At 47.0% G+C, this 15,495-nt stretch overlaps 28 non-coding genes and 2 pseudogenes across 28 annotated transcripts; all 30 read right to left on the reverse strand.

The window, feature by feature from the left end:
• Positions 1 to 340: 340 nt before the first annotated feature.
• Positions 341 to 459, reverse strand: LOC135807350 (5S ribosomal RNA). Its single transcript, XR_010551635.1, has one exon. It is a non-coding gene; the product is annotated as a 5S ribosomal RNA (ribosomal RNA).
• A 409-nt stretch (positions 460 to 868) lies between these two features.
• LOC135807447 (5S ribosomal RNA) lies at positions 869 to 987 on the reverse strand. The gene has a single exon (XR_010551727.1). It is a non-coding gene; the product is annotated as a 5S ribosomal RNA (ribosomal RNA).
• Positions 988 to 1,392: 405 nt separating this feature from the next.
• On the reverse strand, positions 1,393 to 1,511 carry LOC135807448 (5S ribosomal RNA). The gene has a single exon (XR_010551728.1). It is a non-coding gene; the product is annotated as a 5S ribosomal RNA (ribosomal RNA).
• A 415-nt stretch (positions 1,512 to 1,926) lies between these two features.
• On the reverse strand, positions 1,927 to 2,045 carry LOC135807449 (5S ribosomal RNA). The gene has a single exon (XR_010551729.1). It is a non-coding gene; the product is annotated as a 5S ribosomal RNA (ribosomal RNA).
• Positions 2,046 to 2,451: 406 nt separating this feature from the next.
• LOC135807450 (5S ribosomal RNA) lies at positions 2,452 to 2,570 on the reverse strand. The gene has a single exon (XR_010551730.1). It is a non-coding gene; the product is annotated as a 5S ribosomal RNA (ribosomal RNA).
• A 409-nt stretch (positions 2,571 to 2,979) lies between these two features.
• On the reverse strand, positions 2,980 to 3,098 carry LOC135807451 (5S ribosomal RNA). Its single transcript, XR_010551731.1, has one exon. It is a non-coding gene; the product is annotated as a 5S ribosomal RNA (ribosomal RNA).
• Positions 3,099 to 3,500: 402 nt separating this feature from the next.
• Positions 3,501 to 3,619, reverse strand: LOC135807452 (5S ribosomal RNA). Its single transcript, XR_010551732.1, has one exon. It is a non-coding gene; the product is annotated as a 5S ribosomal RNA (ribosomal RNA).
• A 409-nt stretch (positions 3,620 to 4,028) lies between these two features.
• LOC135807453 (5S ribosomal RNA) lies at positions 4,029 to 4,147 on the reverse strand. Its single transcript, XR_010551733.1, has one exon. It is a non-coding gene; the product is annotated as a 5S ribosomal RNA (ribosomal RNA).
• Positions 4,148 to 4,552: 405 nt separating this feature from the next.
• LOC135807737 (5S ribosomal RNA) lies at positions 4,553 to 4,671 on the reverse strand. The gene has a single exon (XR_010552004.1). It is a non-coding gene; the product is annotated as a 5S ribosomal RNA (ribosomal RNA).
• Positions 4,672 to 5,079: 408 nt separating this feature from the next.
• Positions 5,080 to 5,198, reverse strand: LOC135807454 (5S ribosomal RNA). Its single transcript, XR_010551734.1, has one exon. It is a non-coding gene; the product is annotated as a 5S ribosomal RNA (ribosomal RNA).
• A 411-nt stretch (positions 5,199 to 5,609) lies between these two features.
• Positions 5,610 to 5,728, reverse strand: LOC135807456 (5S ribosomal RNA). The gene has a single exon (XR_010551736.1). It is a non-coding gene; the product is annotated as a 5S ribosomal RNA (ribosomal RNA).
• A 412-nt stretch (positions 5,729 to 6,140) lies between these two features.
• Positions 6,141 to 6,259, reverse strand: LOC135807457 (5S ribosomal RNA). The gene has a single exon (XR_010551737.1). It is a non-coding gene; the product is annotated as a 5S ribosomal RNA (ribosomal RNA).
• A 410-nt stretch (positions 6,260 to 6,669) lies between these two features.
• Positions 6,670 to 6,788, reverse strand: LOC135807458 (5S ribosomal RNA). Its single transcript, XR_010551738.1, has one exon. It is a non-coding gene; the product is annotated as a 5S ribosomal RNA (ribosomal RNA).
• Positions 6,789 to 7,199: 411 nt separating this feature from the next.
• Positions 7,200 to 7,318, reverse strand: LOC135807459 (5S ribosomal RNA). Its single transcript, XR_010551739.1, has one exon. It is a non-coding gene; the product is annotated as a 5S ribosomal RNA (ribosomal RNA).
• Positions 7,319 to 7,730: 412 nt separating this feature from the next.
• Positions 7,731 to 7,849, reverse strand: LOC135807460 (5S ribosomal RNA). The gene has a single exon (XR_010551740.1). It is a non-coding gene; the product is annotated as a 5S ribosomal RNA (ribosomal RNA).
• Positions 7,850 to 8,254: 405 nt separating this feature from the next.
• LOC135807461 (5S ribosomal RNA) lies at positions 8,255 to 8,373 on the reverse strand. Its single transcript, XR_010551741.1, has one exon. It is a non-coding gene; the product is annotated as a 5S ribosomal RNA (ribosomal RNA).
• A 109-nt stretch (positions 8,374 to 8,482) lies between these two features.
• LOC135807762 (5S ribosomal RNA) lies at positions 8,483 to 8,603 on the reverse strand (annotated as a pseudogene).
• Positions 8,604 to 9,006: 403 nt separating this feature from the next.
• LOC135807685 (5S ribosomal RNA) lies at positions 9,007 to 9,125 on the reverse strand. Its single transcript, XR_010551955.1, has one exon. It is a non-coding gene; the product is annotated as a 5S ribosomal RNA (ribosomal RNA).
• A 406-nt stretch (positions 9,126 to 9,531) lies between these two features.
• LOC135807463 (5S ribosomal RNA) lies at positions 9,532 to 9,650 on the reverse strand. Its single transcript, XR_010551742.1, has one exon. It is a non-coding gene; the product is annotated as a 5S ribosomal RNA (ribosomal RNA).
• A 398-nt stretch (positions 9,651 to 10,048) lies between these two features.
• LOC135807464 (5S ribosomal RNA) lies at positions 10,049 to 10,167 on the reverse strand. Its single transcript, XR_010551743.1, has one exon. It is a non-coding gene; the product is annotated as a 5S ribosomal RNA (ribosomal RNA).
• A 414-nt stretch (positions 10,168 to 10,581) lies between these two features.
• LOC135807465 (5S ribosomal RNA) lies at positions 10,582 to 10,700 on the reverse strand. The gene has a single exon (XR_010551744.1). It is a non-coding gene; the product is annotated as a 5S ribosomal RNA (ribosomal RNA).
• Positions 10,701 to 11,103: 403 nt separating this feature from the next.
• Positions 11,104 to 11,222, reverse strand: LOC135807653 (5S ribosomal RNA). Its single transcript, XR_010551925.1, has one exon. It is a non-coding gene; the product is annotated as a 5S ribosomal RNA (ribosomal RNA).
• Positions 11,223 to 11,618: 396 nt separating this feature from the next.
• On the reverse strand, positions 11,619 to 11,737 carry LOC135807466 (5S ribosomal RNA). The gene has a single exon (XR_010551745.1). It is a non-coding gene; the product is annotated as a 5S ribosomal RNA (ribosomal RNA).
• A 398-nt stretch (positions 11,738 to 12,135) lies between these two features.
• Positions 12,136 to 12,254, reverse strand: LOC135807468 (5S ribosomal RNA). Its single transcript, XR_010551747.1, has one exon. It is a non-coding gene; the product is annotated as a 5S ribosomal RNA (ribosomal RNA).
• Positions 12,255 to 12,668: 414 nt separating this feature from the next.
• LOC135807469 (5S ribosomal RNA) lies at positions 12,669 to 12,787 on the reverse strand. The gene has a single exon (XR_010551748.1). It is a non-coding gene; the product is annotated as a 5S ribosomal RNA (ribosomal RNA).
• A 403-nt stretch (positions 12,788 to 13,190) lies between these two features.
• LOC135807654 (5S ribosomal RNA) lies at positions 13,191 to 13,309 on the reverse strand. The gene has a single exon (XR_010551926.1). It is a non-coding gene; the product is annotated as a 5S ribosomal RNA (ribosomal RNA).
• Positions 13,310 to 13,705: 396 nt separating this feature from the next.
• LOC135807470 (5S ribosomal RNA) lies at positions 13,706 to 13,824 on the reverse strand. The gene has a single exon (XR_010551749.1). It is a non-coding gene; the product is annotated as a 5S ribosomal RNA (ribosomal RNA).
• A 394-nt stretch (positions 13,825 to 14,218) lies between these two features.
• On the reverse strand, positions 14,219 to 14,347 carry LOC135807751 (5S ribosomal RNA; annotated as a pseudogene).
• A 403-nt stretch (positions 14,348 to 14,750) lies between these two features.
• Positions 14,751 to 14,869, reverse strand: LOC135807731 (5S ribosomal RNA). The gene has a single exon (XR_010551998.1). It is a non-coding gene; the product is annotated as a 5S ribosomal RNA (ribosomal RNA).
• A 402-nt stretch (positions 14,870 to 15,271) lies between these two features.
• LOC135807471 (5S ribosomal RNA) lies at positions 15,272 to 15,390 on the reverse strand. The gene has a single exon (XR_010551750.1). It is a non-coding gene; the product is annotated as a 5S ribosomal RNA (ribosomal RNA).
• Positions 15,391 to 15,495: the final 105 nt, after the last annotated feature.

The following is a 15,495-nucleotide window of genomic DNA, read 5'->3' on the forward strand; positions in this document are numbered from 1 at the left end:
AACCCACACACACACAAATACATGCTGGGCGCACAGGTACAGTCCATAGCTGCCATCAGGGATCTAGGGCGTCTGCCTGCGTGCGGCTGCAAATACGCAATTGCATGCTGGGTCAGGGGTTCGGGGAAGAAAGAAAAAAACACCTTTGAAGATAGACTGAAGCCGCTGAATAATCAAAAAGAACGTAGATCTACGCAGCACTGTCCTGTTTTCTGTGCGACGAACACTGAAGAAGAACTGAGCCTTGCAGCAAGGAAGACAAAGAAAGAGAAGAAAAGAAGAAGAAGAAGAAAAGAAATGAAATGAAAAGGAAAGAAAAGAAAAGAAAAGAAAAGAAAAAAGTCTACAGCACGAGGTATTCCCAGGCGGTCACCCATCCAAGTACTAACCTCGCCCAACGTTGCTTGACTTCGGTGATCGGACGAGAACCGGTATTTTCAACGTGGTATGGCCGTAGACATTCTTTTCCTTTCGCCGACTCCCCTTATACTGAAAACACCCAGTGTCGCGCACGCACGCACAATAACCCACACACACACAAATACATGCTGGGCGCACGGGTACAGTCCATAGCTGCCATCAGGGATCTAGGGCGTCTGCCTGCGTGCGGCTGCAAATACGCAATTGCATGCTGGGTCAGGGGTTCGGGGAAGAAAGAAAAAAACACCTTTGAAGATAGACTGAAGCCGCTGAATAATCAAAAAGAACGTAGATCTACGCAGCACTGTCCTGTTTTCTGTGCGACGAACACTGAAGAAGAACTGAGCCTTGCAGCAAAGGAAGACAAAGAAAGAGAAGAAAAGAAGAAGAAGAAGAAGAAAAGAAATGAAATGAAAAGGAAAGAAAAGAAAAGAAAAGAAAAGAAAAAAGTCTACAGCACGAGGTATTCCCAGGCGGTCACCCATCCAAGTACTAACCTCGCCCGACGTTGCTTGACTTCGGTGATCGGACGAGAACCGGTATTTTCAACGTGGTATGGCCGTAGACATTCTTTTCCTTTCGCCGACTCCCCTTATACTGAAAACACCCAGTGTCGCGCACGCACGCACAATAACACACACACACACAAATACATGCTGGGCGCACAGGTACAGTCCATAGCTGCCATCAGGGATCTAGGGCGTCTGCCTGCGTGCGGCTGCAAATACGCAATTGCATGCTGGGTCAGGGGTTCGGGGAAGAAAGAAAAAAACACCTTTGAAGATAGACTGAAGCCGCTGAATAATCAAAAAGAACGTAGATCTACGCAGCACAGTCCTGTTTTCTGTGCGACGAACACTGAAGAAGAACTGAGCCTTGCAGCAAGGAAGACAAAGAAAGAGAAGAAAAGAAGAAGAAGAAGAAAAGAAATGAAATGAAAAGGAAAGAAAAGAAAAGAAAAGAAAAGAAAAAAGTCTACAGCACGAGGTATTCCCAGGCGGTCACCCATCCAAGTACTAACCTCGCCCGACGTTGCTTGACTTCGGTGATCGGACGAGAACCGGTATTTTCAACGTGGTATGGCCGTAGACATTCTTTTCCTTTCGCCGACTCCCCTTATACTGAAAACACCCAGTGTCGCGCACGCACGCACAATAACCCACACACACACAAATACATGCTGGGCGCACAGGTACAGTCCATAGCTGCCATCAGGGATCTAGGGCGTCTGCCTGCGTGCGGCTGCAAATACGCAATTGCATGCTGGGTCAGGGGTTCGGGGAAGAAAGAAAAAAACACCTTTGAAGATAGACTGAAGCCGCTGAATAATCAAAAAGAACGTAGATCTACGCAGCACTGTCCTGTTTTCTGTGCGACGAACACTGAAGAAGAACTGAGCCTTGCAGCAAGGAAGACAAAGAAAGAGAAGAAAAGAAGAAGAAGAAGAAAAGAAATGAAATGAAAAGGAAAGAAAAGAAAAGAAAAGAAAAGAAAAGAAAAGAAAAAAGTCTACAGCACGAGGTATTCCCAGGCGGTCACCCATCCAAGTACTAACCTCGCCCGACGTTGCTTGACTTCGGTGATCGGACGAGAACCGGTATTTTCAACGTGGTATGGCCGTAGACATTCTTTTCCTTTCGCCGACTCCCCTTATACTGAAAACACCCAGTGTCGCGCACGCACGCACAATAACCCACACACACACACAAATACATGCTGGGCGCACAGGTACAGTCCATAGCTGCCATCAGGGATCTAGGGCGTCTGCCTGCGTGCGGCTGCAAATACGCAATTGCATGCTGGGTCAGGGGTTCGGGGAAGAAAGAAAAAACACCTTTGAAGATAGACTGAAGCCGCTGAATAATCAAAAAGAACGTAGATCTACGCAGCACTGTCCTGTTTTCTGTGCGACGAACACTGAAGAAGAACTGAGCCTTGCAGCAAGGAAGACAAAGAAAGAGAAGAAAAGAAGAAGAAGAAGAAAAGAAATGAAATGAAAAGGAAAGAAAAGAAAAGAAAAGAAAAGAAAAAAGTCTACAGCACGAGGTATTCCCAGGCGGTCACCCATCCAAGTACTAACCTCGCCCGACGTTGCTTGACTTCGGTGATCGGACGAGAACCGGTATTTTCAACGTGGTATGGCCGTAGACATTCTTTTCCTTTCGCCGACTCCCCTTATACTGAAAACACCCAGTGTCGCGCACGCACGCACAATAACACACACACACACACACAAATACATGCTGGGCGCACAGGTACAGTCCATAGCTGCCATCAGGGATCTAGGGCGTCTGCCTGCGTGCGGCTGCAAATACGCAATTGCATGCTGGGTCAGGGGTTCGGGGAAGAAAGAAAAAAACACCTTTGAAGATAGACTGAAGCCGCTGAATAATCAAAAAGAACGTAGATCTACGCAGCACTGTCCTGTTTTCTGTGCGACGAACACTGAAGAAGAACTGAGCCTTGCAGCAAGGAAGACAAAGAAAGAGAAGAAAAGAAGAAGAAGAAGAAAAGAAATGAAATGAAAAGGAAAGAAAAGAAAAGAAAAGAAAAGAAAAAAGTCTACAGCACGAGGTATTCCCAGGCGGTCACCCATCCAAGTACTAACCTCGCCCGACGTTGCTTGACTTCGGTGATCGGACGAGAACCGGTATTTTCAACGTGGTATGGCCGTAGACATTCTTTTCCTTTCGCCGACTCCCCTTATACTGAAAACACCCAGTGTCGCGCACGCACGCACAATAACCCACACACACACACAAATACATGCTGGGCGCACAGGTACAGTCCATAGCTGCCATCAGGGATCTAGGGCGTCTGCCTGCGTGCGGCTGCAAATACGCAATTGCATGCTGGGTCAGGGGTTCGGGGAAGAAAGAAAAAAACACCTTTGAAGATAGACTGAAGCCGCTGAATAATCAAAAAGAACGTAGATCTACGCAGCACTGTCCTGTTTTCTGTGCGACGAACACTGAAGAAGAACTGAGCCTTGCAGCAAGGAAGACAAAGAAAGAGAAGAAAAGAAGAAGAAGAAGAAAAGAAATGAAATGAAAAGGAAAGAAAAGAAAAGAAAAGAAAAAAGTCTACAGCACGAGGTATTCCCAGGCGGTCACCCATCCAAGTACTAACCTCGCCCGACGTTGCTTGACTTCGGTGATCGGACGAGAACCGGTATTTTCAACGTGGTATGGCCGTAGACATTCTTTTCCTTTCGCCGACTCCCCTTATACTGAAAACACCCAGTGTCGCGCACGCACGCACAATAACCCACACACACACAAATACATGCTGGGCGCACAGGTACAGTCCATAGCTGCCATCAGGGATCTAGGGCGTCTGCCTGCGTGCGGCTGCAAATACGCAATTGCATGCTGGGTCAGGGGTTCGGGGAAGAAAGAAAAAAACACCTTTGAAGATAGACTGAAGCCGCTGAATAATCAAAAAGAACGTAGATCTACGCAGCACTGTCCTGTTTTCTGTGCGACGAACACTGAAGAAGAACTGAGCCTTGCAGCAAAGGATGACAAAGAAAGAGAAGAAAAGAAGAAGAAGAAGAAGAAAAGAAATGAAATGAAAAGGAAAGAAAAGAAAAGAAAAGGAAAGAAAAAAGTCTACAGCACGAGGTATTCCCAGGCGGTCACCCATCCAAGTACTAACCTCGCCCGACGTTGCTTGACTTCGGTGATCGGACGAGAACCGGTATTTTCAACGTGGTATGGCCGTAGACATTCTTTTCCTTTCGCCGACTCCCCTTATACTGAAAACACCCAGTGTCGCGCACGCACGCACAATAACACACACACACACAAATACATGCTGGGCGCACAGGTACAGTCCATAGCTGCCATCAGGGATCTAGGGCGTCTGCCTGCGTGCGGCTGCAAATACGCAATTGCATGCTGGGTCAGGGGTTCGGGGAAGAAAGAAAAAAACACCTTTGAAGATAGACTGAAGCCGCTGAATAATCAAAAAGAACGTAGATCTACGCAGCACTGTCCTGTTTTCTGTGCGACGAACACTGAAGAAGAACTGAGCCTTGCAGCAAGGAAGACAAAGAAAGAGAAGAAAAGAAGAAGAAGAAGAAAAGAAATGAAATGAAAAGGAAAGAAAAGAAAAGAAAAGAAAAGAAAAAAGTCTACAGCACGAGGTATTCCCAGGCGGTCACCCATCCAAGTACTAACCTCGCCCGACGTTGCTTGACTTCGGTGATCGGACGAGAACCGGTATTTTCAACGTGGCAGGGCCGTAGACATTCTTTTCCTTTCGCCGACTCCGCTTATACTGAAAACACCCAGTGTCGCGCACGCACGCACAATAACACACACACACAAATACATGCTGGGCGCACAGGTACAGTCCATAGCTGCCATCAGGGATCTAGGGCGTCTGCCTGCGTGCGGCTGCAAATACGCAATTGCATGCTGGGTCAGGGGTTCGGGGAAGAAAGAAAAAACACCTTTGAAGATAGACTGAAGCCGCTGAATAATCAAAAAGAACGTAGATCTACGCAGCACTGTCCTGTTTTCTGTGCGACGAACACTGAAGAAGAACTGAGCCTTGCAGCAAGGAAGACAAAGAAAGAGAAGAAAAGAAGAAGAAGAAGAAGAAGAAAAGAAATGAAATGAAAAGGAAAGAAAAGAAAAGAAAAGAAAAGAAAAAAGTCTACAGCACGAGGTATTCCCAGGCGGTCACCCATCCAAGTACTAACCTCGCCCGACGTTGCTTGACTTCGGTGATCGGACGAGAACCGGTATTTTCAACGTGGTATGGCCGTAGACATTCTTTTCCTTTCGCCGACTCCCCTTATACTGAAAACACCCAGTGTCGCGCACGCACGCACAATAACACACACACACACAAATACATGCTGGGCGCACAGGTACAGTCCATAGCTGCCATCAGGGATCTAGGGCGTCTGCCTGCGTGCGGCTGCAAATACGCAATTGCATGCTGGGTCAGGGGTTCGGGGAAGAAAGAAAAAAACACCTTTGAAGATAGACTGAAGCCGCTGAATAATCAAAAAGAACGTAGATCTACGCAGCACTGTCCTGTTTTCTGTGCGACGAACACTGAAGAAGAACTGAGCCTTGCAGCAAGGAAGACAAAGAAAGAGAAGAAAAGAAGAAGAAGAAGAAGAAGAAAAGAAATGAAATGAAAAGGAAAGAAAAGAAAAGAAAAGAAAAGAAAAAAGTCTACAGCACGAGGTATTCCCAGGCGGTCACCCATCCAAGTACTAACCTCGCCCGACGTTGCTTGACTTCGGTGATCGGACGAGAACCGGTATTTTCAACGTGGTATGGCCGTAGACATTCTTTTCCTTTCGCCGACTCCCCTTATACTGAAAACACCCAGTGTCGCGCACGCACGCACAATAACACACACACACACACACAAATACATGCTGGGCGAGCAGGTACAGTCCATAGCTGCCATCAGGGATCTAGGGCGTCTGCCTGCGTGCGGCTGCAAATACGCAATTGCATGCTGGGTCAGGGGTTCGGGGAAGAAAGAAAAAAACACCTTTGAAGATAGACTGAAGCCGCTGAATAATCAAAAAGAACGTAGATCTACGCAGCACTGTCCTGTTTTCTGTGCGACGAACACTGAAGAAGAACTGAGCCTTGCAGCAAGGAAGACAAAGAAAGAGAAGAAAAGAAGAAGAAGAAGAAGAAAAGAAATGAAATGAAAAGGAAAGAAAAGAAAAGAAAAGAAAAGAAAAAAGTCTACAGCACGAGGTATTCCCAGGCGGTCACCCATCCAAGTACTAACCTCGCCCGACGTTGCTTGACTTCGGTGATCGGACGAGAACCGGTATTTTCAACGTGGTATGGCCGTAGACATTCTTTTCCTTTCGCCGACTCCCCTTATACTGAAAACACCCAGTGTCGCGCACGCACGCACAATAACCCACACACACACAAATACATGCTGGGCGCACAGGTACAGTCCATAGCTGCCATCAGGGATCTAGGGCGTCTGCCTGCGTGCGGCTGCAAATACGCAATTGCATGCTGGGTCAGGGGTTCGGGGAAGAAAGAAAAAAACACCTTTGAAGATAGACTGAAGCCGCTGAATAATCAAAAAGAACGTAGATCTACGCAGCACTGTCCTGTTTTCTGTGCGACGAACACTGAAGAAGAACTGAGCCTTGCAGCAAGGAAGACAAAGAAAGAGAAGAAAAGAAGAAGAAGAAGAAAAGAAATGAAATGAAAAGGAAAGAAAAGAAAAGAAAAGAAAAGAAAAGAAAAAAGTCTACAGCACGAGGTATTCCCAGGCGGTCACCCATCCAAGTACTAACCTCGCCCGACGTTGCTTGACTTCGGTGATCGGACGAGAACCGGTATTTTCAACGTGGTATGGCCGTAGACATTCTTTTCCTTTCGCCGACTCCCCTTATACTGAAAACACCCAGTGTCGCGCACGCACGCACAATAACCCACACACACACAAATACATGCTGGGCGCACAGGTACAGTCCATAGCTGCCATCAGGGATCTAGGGCGTCTGCCTGCGTGCGGCTGCAAATACGCAATTGCATGCTGGGTCAGGGGTTCGGGGAAGAAAGAAAAAAACACCTTTGAAGATAGACTGAAGCCGCTGAATAATCAAAAAGAACGTAGATCTACGCAGCACTGTCCTGTTTTCTGTGCGACGAACACTGAAGAAGAACTGAGCCTTGCAGCAAGGAAGACAAAGAAAGAGAAGAAAAGAAGAAGAAGAAGAAGAAGAAAAGAAATGAAATGAAAAGGAAAGAAAAGAAAAGAAAAGAAAAGAAAAAAGTCTACAGCACGAGGTATTCCCAGGCGGTCACCCATCCAAGTACTAACCTCGCCCGACGTTGCTTGACTTCGGTGATCGGACGAGAACCGGTATTTTCAACGTGGTATGGCCGTAGACATTCTTTTCCTTTCGCCGACTCCCCTTATACTGAAAACACCCAGTGTCGCGCACGCACGCACAATAACACACACACACACACACAAATACATGCTGGGCGCACAGGTACAGTCCATAGCTGCCATCAGGGATCTAGGGCGTCTGCCTGCGTGCGGCTGCAAATACGCAATTGCATGCTGGGTCAGGGGTTCGGGGAAGAAAGAAAAAAACACCTTTGAAGATAGACTGAAGCCGCTGAATAATCAAAAAGAACGTAGATCTACGCAGCACTGTCCTGTTTTCTGTGCGACGAACACTGAAGAAGAACTGAGCCTTGCAGCAAGGAAGACAAAGAAAGAGAAGAAAAGAAGAAGAAGAAGAAGAAAAGAAATGAAATGAAAAGGAAAGAAAAGAAAAGAAAAGAAAAGAAAAAAGTCTACAGCACGAGGTATTCCCAGGCGGTCACCCATCCAAGTACTAACCTCGCCCGACGTTGCTTGACTTCGGTGATCGGACGAGAACCGGTATTTTCAACGTGGTATGGCCGTAGACATTCTTTTCCTTTCGCCGACTCCCCTTATACTGAAAACACCCAGTGTCGCGCACGCACGCACAATAACCCACACACACACAAATACATGCTGGGCGCACAGGTACAGTCCATAGCTGCCATCAGGGATCTAGGGCGTCTGCCTGCGTGCGGCTGCAAATACGCAATTGCATGCTGGGTCAGGGGTTCGGGGAAGAAAGAAAAAAACACCTTTGAAGATAGACTGAAGCCGCTGAATAATCAAAAAGAACGTAGATCTACGCAGCACTGTCCTGTTTTCTGTGCGACGAACACTGAAGAAGAACTGAGCCTTGCAGCAAGGAAGACAAAGAAAGAGAAGAAAAGAAGAAGAAGAAGAAAAGAAATGAAATGAAAAGGAAAGAAAAGAAAAGAAAAGAAAAGAAAAAAGTCTACAGCACGAGGTATTCCCAGGCGGTCACCCATCCAAGTACTAACCTCGCCCGACGTTGCTTGACTTCGGTGATCGGACGAGAACCGGTATTTTCAACGTGGTATGGCCGTAGACATTCTTTTCCTTTCGCCGACTCCCCTTATACTGAAAACACCCAGTGTCGCGCACGCACGCACAATAACACACACACACACACACAAATACATGCTGGGCGCACAGGTACAGTCCATAGCTGCCATCAGGGATCTAGGGCGTCACCCATCCAAGTACTAACCTCGCCCGACGTTGCTTGACTTCGGTGATCGGACGAGAACCGGTATTTTCAACGTGGTATGGCCGTAGACATTCTTTTCCTTTCGCCTACTCCCCTTATACTGAAAACACCCAGTGTCGCGCACGCACGCACAATAACACACACACAAATACATGCTGGGCGCACAGGTACAGTCCATAGCTGCCATCAGGGATCTAGGGCGTCTGCCTGCGTGCGGCTGCAAAAACGCAATTGCATGCTGGGTCAGGGGTTCGGGGAAGAAAGAAAAAAACACCTTTGAAGATAGACTGAAGCCGCTGAATAATCAAAAAGAACGTAGATCTACGCAGCACTGTCCTGTTTTCTGTGCGACGAACACTGAAGAAGAACTGAGCCTTGCAGCAAGGAAGACAAAGAAAGAGAAGAAAAGAAGAAGAAGAAAAGAAATGAATTGAAAAGGAAAGAAAAGAAAAGAAAAGAAAAGAAAAGAAAAAAGTCTACAGCACGAGGTATTCCCAGGCGGTCACCCATCCAAGTACTAACCTCGCCCGACGTTGCTTGACTTCGGTGATCGGACGAGAACCGGTATTTTCAACGTAGTATGGCCGTAGACATTCTTTTCCTTTCGCCGACTCCCCTTATACTGAAAACACCCAGTGTCGCGCACGCACGCACAATAACCCACACAAATACATGCTAGGCGCACAGGTACAGTCCATAGCTGCCATCAGCGATCTAGGGCGTCTGCCTGCGTGCGGCTGCAAATACGCAATTGCATGCTGGGTCAGGGCCACTCAGGGGTTCGGGGAAGAAAGAAAAAAACACCTTTGAAGATAGACTGAAGCCGCTGAATAATCAAAAAGAACGTAGATCTACGCAGCACTGTCCTGTTTTCTGTGCGACGAACACTGAAGAAGAACTGAGCCTTGCAGCAAGGAAGACAAAGAAAGAGAAGAAAAGAAGAAGAAGAAAAGAAATGAAATGAAAAGGAAAGAAAAGAAAAGAAAAGAAAAGAAAAAAGTCTACAGCACGAGGTATTCCCAGGCGGTCACCCATCCAAGTACTAACCTCGCCCGACGTTGCTTGACTTCGGTGATCGGACGAGAACCGGTATTTTCAACGTGGTATGGCCGTAGACATTCTTTTCCTTTCGCCTACTCCCCTTATACTGAAAACACCCAGTGTCGCGCACGCACGCACAATAACACACACACAAATACATGCTGGGCGCACAGGTACAGTCCATAGCTGCCATCAGGGATCTAGGGCGTCTGCCTGCGTGCGGCTGCAAAAACGCAATTGCATGCTGGGTCAGGGGTTCGGGGAAGAAAGAAAAAAACACCTTTGAAGATAGACTGAAGCCGCTGAATAATCAAAAAGAACGTAGATCTACGCAGCACTGTCCTGTTTTCTGTGCGACGAACACTGAAGAAGAACTGAGCCTTGCAGCAAGGAAGACAAAGAAAGAGAAGAAAAGAAGAAGAAGAAAAGAAATGAAATGAAAAGGAAAGGAAAGAAAAGAAAAGAAAAGAAAAAAGTCTACAGCACGAGGTATTCCCAGGCGGTCACCCATCCAAGTACTAACCTCGCCCGACGTTGCTTGACTTCGGTGATCGGACGAGAACCGGTATTTTCAACGTGGTATGGCCGTAGACATTCTTTTCCTTTCGCCGACTCCCCTTATACTGAAAACACCCAGTGTCGCGCACGCACGCACATCAACACACACACACACACACAAATACATGCTGGGCGCACAGGTTCAGTCCATAGCTGCCATCAGGGATCTAGGGCGTCTGCCTGCGTGCGGCTGCAAAAATGCAATTGCATGCTGGGTCAGGGGTTCGGGGAAGAAAGAAAAAAACACCTTTGAAGATAGACTGAAGCCGCTGAATAATCAAAAAGAACGTAGATCTACGCAGCACTGTCCTGTTTTCTGTGCGACGAACACTGAAGAAGAACTGAGCCTTGCAGCAAGGAAGACAAAGAAAGAGAAGAAAAGAAGAAGAAGAAGAAAAGAAATGAAATGAAAAGGAAAGAAAAGAAAAGAAAAGAAAAGAAAAGAAAAAAGTCTACAGCACGAGGTATTCCCAGGCGGTCACCCATCCAAGTACTAACCTCGCCCGACGTTGCTTGACTTCGGTGATCGGACGAGAACCGGTATTTTCAACGTGGTATGGCCGTAGACATTCTTTTCCTTTCGCCGACTCCCCTTATACTGAAAACACCCAGTGTCGCGCACGCACGCACAATAACACACACACAAATACATGCTGGGCGCACAGGTACAGTCCATAGCTGCCATCAGGGATCTAGGGCGTCTGCCTGCGTGCGGCTGCAAATACGCAATTGCATGCTGGGTCAGGGGTTCGGGGAAGAAAGAAAAAAACACCTTTGAAGATAGACTGAAGCCGCTGAATAATCAAAAAGAACGTAGATCTACGCAGCACTGTCCTGTTTTCTGTGCGACGAACACTGAAGAAGAACTGAGCCTTGCAGCAAGGAAGACAAAGAAAGAGAAGAAAAGAAGAAGAAGAAAAGAAATGAAATGAAAAGGAAAGAAAAGAAAAGAAAAGAAGAGAAAAGAAAAATGTCTACAGCACGAGGTATTCCCAGGCGGTCACCCATCCAAGTACTAACCTCGCCCGACGTTGCTTGACTTCGGTGATCGGACGAGAACCGGTATTTTCAACGTGGTATGGCCGTAGACATTCTTTTCCTTTCGCCGACTCCCCTTATACTGAAAACACCCAGTGTCGCGCACGCACGCACAATAACCCACACAAATACATGCTAGGCGCACAGGTACAGGCCATAGCTGCCATCAGGGATATAGGGCGTCTGCCTGCGTGCGGCTGCAAATACGCAATTGCATGCTGGGTCAGGGGTTCGGGGAAGAAAGAAAAAAACACCTTTGAAGATAGACTGAAGCCGCTGAATAATCAAAAAGAACGTAGATCTACGCAGCACTGTCCTGTTTTCTGTGCGACGAACACTGAAGAAGAACTGAGCCTTGCAGCAAGGAAGACAAAGAAAGAGAAGAAAAGAAGAAGAAGAAAAGAAATGAAATGAAAAGGAAAGAAAAGAAAAGAAAAGAAAAGAAAAAAGTCTACAGCACGAGGTATTCCCAGGCGGTCACCCATCCAAGTACTAACCTCGCCCGACGTTGCTTGACTTCGGTGATCGGACGAGAACCGGTATTTTCAACGTGGTATGGCCGTAGACATTCTTTTCCTTTCGCCTACTCCCCTTATACTGAAAACACCCAGTGTCGCGCACGCACGCACAATAACACACACACAAATACATGCTGGGCGCACAGGTACAGTCCATAGCTGCCATCAGGGATCTAGGGCGTCTGCCTGCGTGCGGCTGCAAAAACGCAATTGCATGCTGGGTCAGGGGTTCGGGGAAGAAAGAAAAAAACACCTTTGAAGATAGACTGAAGCCGCTGAATAATCAAAAAGAACGTAGATCTACGCAGCACTGTCCTGTTTTCTGTGCGACGAACACTGAAGAAGAACTGAGCCTTGCAGCAAGGAAGACAAAGAAAGAGAAGAAAAGAAGAAGAAGAAAAGAAATGAAATGAAAAGGAAAGGAAAGAAAAGAAAAGAAAAGAAAAAAGTCTACAGCACGAGGTATTCCCAGGCGGTCACCCATCCAAGTACTAACCTCGCCCGACGTTGCTTGACTTCGGTGATCGGACGAGAACCGGTATTTTCAACGTGGTATGGCCGTAGACATTCTTTTCCTTTCGCCGACTCCCCTTATACTGAAAACACCCAGTGTCGCGCACGCACGCACATCAACACACACACACACACACAAATACATGCTGGGCGCACAGGTTCAGTCCATAGCTGCCATCAGGGATCTAGGGCGTCTGCCTGCGTGCGGCTGCAAAAACGCAATTGCATGCTGGGTCAGGGGTTCGGGGAAGAAAGAAAAAAACACCTTTGAAGATAGACTGAAGCCGCTGAATAATCAAAAAGAACGTAGATCTACGCAGCACTGTCCTGTTTTCTGTGCGACGAACACTGAAGAAGAACTGAGCCTTGCAGCAAGGAAGACAAAGAAAGAGAAGAAAAGAAGAAGAAGAAGAAAAGAAATGAAATGAAAAGGAAAGAAAAGAAAAGAAAAGAAAAGAAAAGAAAAAAGTCTACAGCACGAGGTATTCCCAGGCGGTCACCCATCCAAGTACTAACCTCGCCCGACGTTGCTTGACTTCGGTGATCGGACGAGAACCGGTATTTTCAACGTGGTATGGCCGTAGACATTCTTTTCCTTTCGCCGACTCCCCTTATACTGAAAACACCCAGTGTCGCGCACGCACGCACAATAACACACACACAAATACATGCTGGGCGCACAGGTACAGTCCATAGCTGCCATCAGGGATCTAGGGCGTCTGCCTGCGTGCGGCTGCAAATACGCAATTGCATGCTGGGTCAGGGGTTCGGGGAAGAAAGAAAAAAACACCTTTGAAGATAGACTGAAGCCGCTGAATAATCAAAAAGAACGTAGATCTACGCAGCACTGTCCTGTTTTCTGTGCGACGAACACTGAAGAAGAACTGAGCCTTGCAGCAAGGAAGACAAAGAAAGAGAAGAAAAGAAGAAGAAGAAAAGAAATGAAATGAAAAGGAAAGAAAAGAAAAGAAAAGAAAAGAAAAGAAAAATGTCTACAGCACGAGGTATTCCCAGGCGGTCACCCATCCAAGTACTAACCTCGCCCGACGTTGCTTGACTTCGGTGATCGGACGAGAACCGGTATTTTCAACGTGGTATGGCCGTAGACATTCTTTTCCTTTCGCCGACTCCCCTTATACTGAAAACACCCAGTGTCGCGCACGCACGCACAATAACCCACACAAATACATGCTAGGCGCACAGGTACAGGCCATAGCTGCCATCAGGGATATAGGGCGTCTGCCTGCGTGCGGCTGCAAATACGCAATTGCATGCTGGGTCAGGGGTTCGGGGAAGAAAGAAAAAAACACCTTTGAAGATAGACTGAAGCCGCTGAATAATCAAAAAGAACGTAGATCTACGCAGCACTGTCCTGTTTTCTGTGCGACGAACACTGAAGAAGAACTGAGCCTTGCAGCAAGGAAGACAAAGAAAGAGAAGAAAAGAAGAAGAAGAAAAGAAATGAAATGAAAAGGAAAGAAAAGAAAAGAAAAGAAAAGAAAAAAGTCTACAGCACGAGGTATTCCCAGGCGGTCACCCATCCAAGTACTAACCTCGCCCGACGTTGCTTGACTTCGGTGATCGGACGAGAACCGGTATTTTCAACGTGGTATGGCCGTAGACATTCTTTTCCTTTCGCCGACTCCCCTTATACTGAAAACACCCAGTGTCGCGCACGCACGCACAATAACACACACACAAATACATGCTGGGCGCACAGGTACAGTCCATAGCTGCCATCAGGGATCTAGGGCGTCTGCCTGCGTGCGGCTGCAAATACGCAATTGCATGCTGGGTCAGGGGTTCGGGGAAGAAAGAAAAAAACACCTTTGAAGATAGACTGAAGCCGCTGAATAATCAAAAAGAACGTAGATCTACGCAGCACTGTCCTGTTTTCTGTGCGATGAACAATGAAGAAGAACTGAGCCTTGCAGCAAGGAAGACAAAGAAAGAGAAGAAAAGAAGAAGAAGAAGAAGAAAAGAAATGAAATGAAATGAAAAGGAAAGAAAAGAAAAAAGTCTACAGCACGAGGTATTCCCAGGCGGTCACCCATCCAAGTACTAACCTCGCCCGACGTTGCTTGACTTCGGTGATCGGACGTGATCGGACGAGAACCGGTATTTTCAACGTGGTATGGCCGTAGACATTCTTTTCCTTTCGCCGACTCCTCTTATACTGAAAACACCCAGTGTCGCGCACGCACGCACAATAACACACACACAAATACATGCTGGGCGCACAGGTACAGTCCATAGCTGCCATCAGGGATCTAGGGCGTCTGCCTGCGTGCGGCTGCAAATACGCAATTGCATGCTGGGTCAGGGGTTCGGGGAAGAAAGAAAAAAACACCTTTGAAGATAGACTGAAGCCGCTGAATAATCAAAAAGAACGTAGATCTACGCAGCACTGTCCTGTTTTCTGTGCGACGAACACTGAAGAAGAACTGAGCCTTGCAGCAAGGAAGACAAAGAAAGAGAAGAAAAGAAGAAGAAGAAAAGAAATGAAATGAAAAGGAAAGAAAAGAAAAGAAAAGAAAAGAAAAGAAAAATGTCTACAGCACGAGGTATTCCCAGGCGGTCACCCATCCAAGTACTAACCTCGCCTGACGTTGCTTGACTTCGGTGATCGGACGAGAACCGGTATTTTCAACGTGGTATGGCCGTAGACATTCTTTTCCTTTCGCCGACTCCCCTTATACTGAAAACACCCAGTGTCGCGCACGCACGCACAATAACCCACACAAATACATGTACATGCTAGGCGCACAGGTACAGGCCATAGCTGCCATCAGGGATATAGGGCGTCTGCCTGCGTGCGGCTGCAAATACGCAATTGCATGCTGGGTCAGGGGTTCGGGGAAGAAAGAAAAAAACACCTTTGAAGATAGACTGAAGCCGCTGAATAATCAAAAAGAACGTAGATCTACGCAGCACTGTCCTGTTTTCTGTGCGACGAACACTGAAGAAGAACTGAGCCTTGCAGCAAGGAAGACAAAGAAAGAGAAGAAAAGAAGAAGAAGAAAAGAAATGAAATGAAAAGGAAAGAAAAGAAAAGAAAAGAAAAGAAAAAAGTCTACAGCACGAGGTATTCCCAGGCGGTCACCCATCCAAGTACTAACCTCGCCCGACGTTGCTTGACTTCGGTGATCGGACGAGAACCGGTATTTTCAACGTGGTATGGCCGTAGACATTCTTTTCCTTTCGCCGACTCCCCTTATACTGAAAACACCCAGTGTCGCGCACGCACGCACAATAACACACACACACAAATACATGCTGGGCGCACAGGTACAG

Source organism: Sycon ciliatum, chromosome 1 (assembly GCF_964019385.1).
Source record: "Sycon ciliatum chromosome 1, ocSycCili1.1, whole genome shotgun sequence".
In the NCBI taxonomy this organism is placed as follows: Eukaryota; Metazoa; Porifera; class Calcarea; order Leucosolenida; family Sycettidae; genus Sycon; species Sycon ciliatum.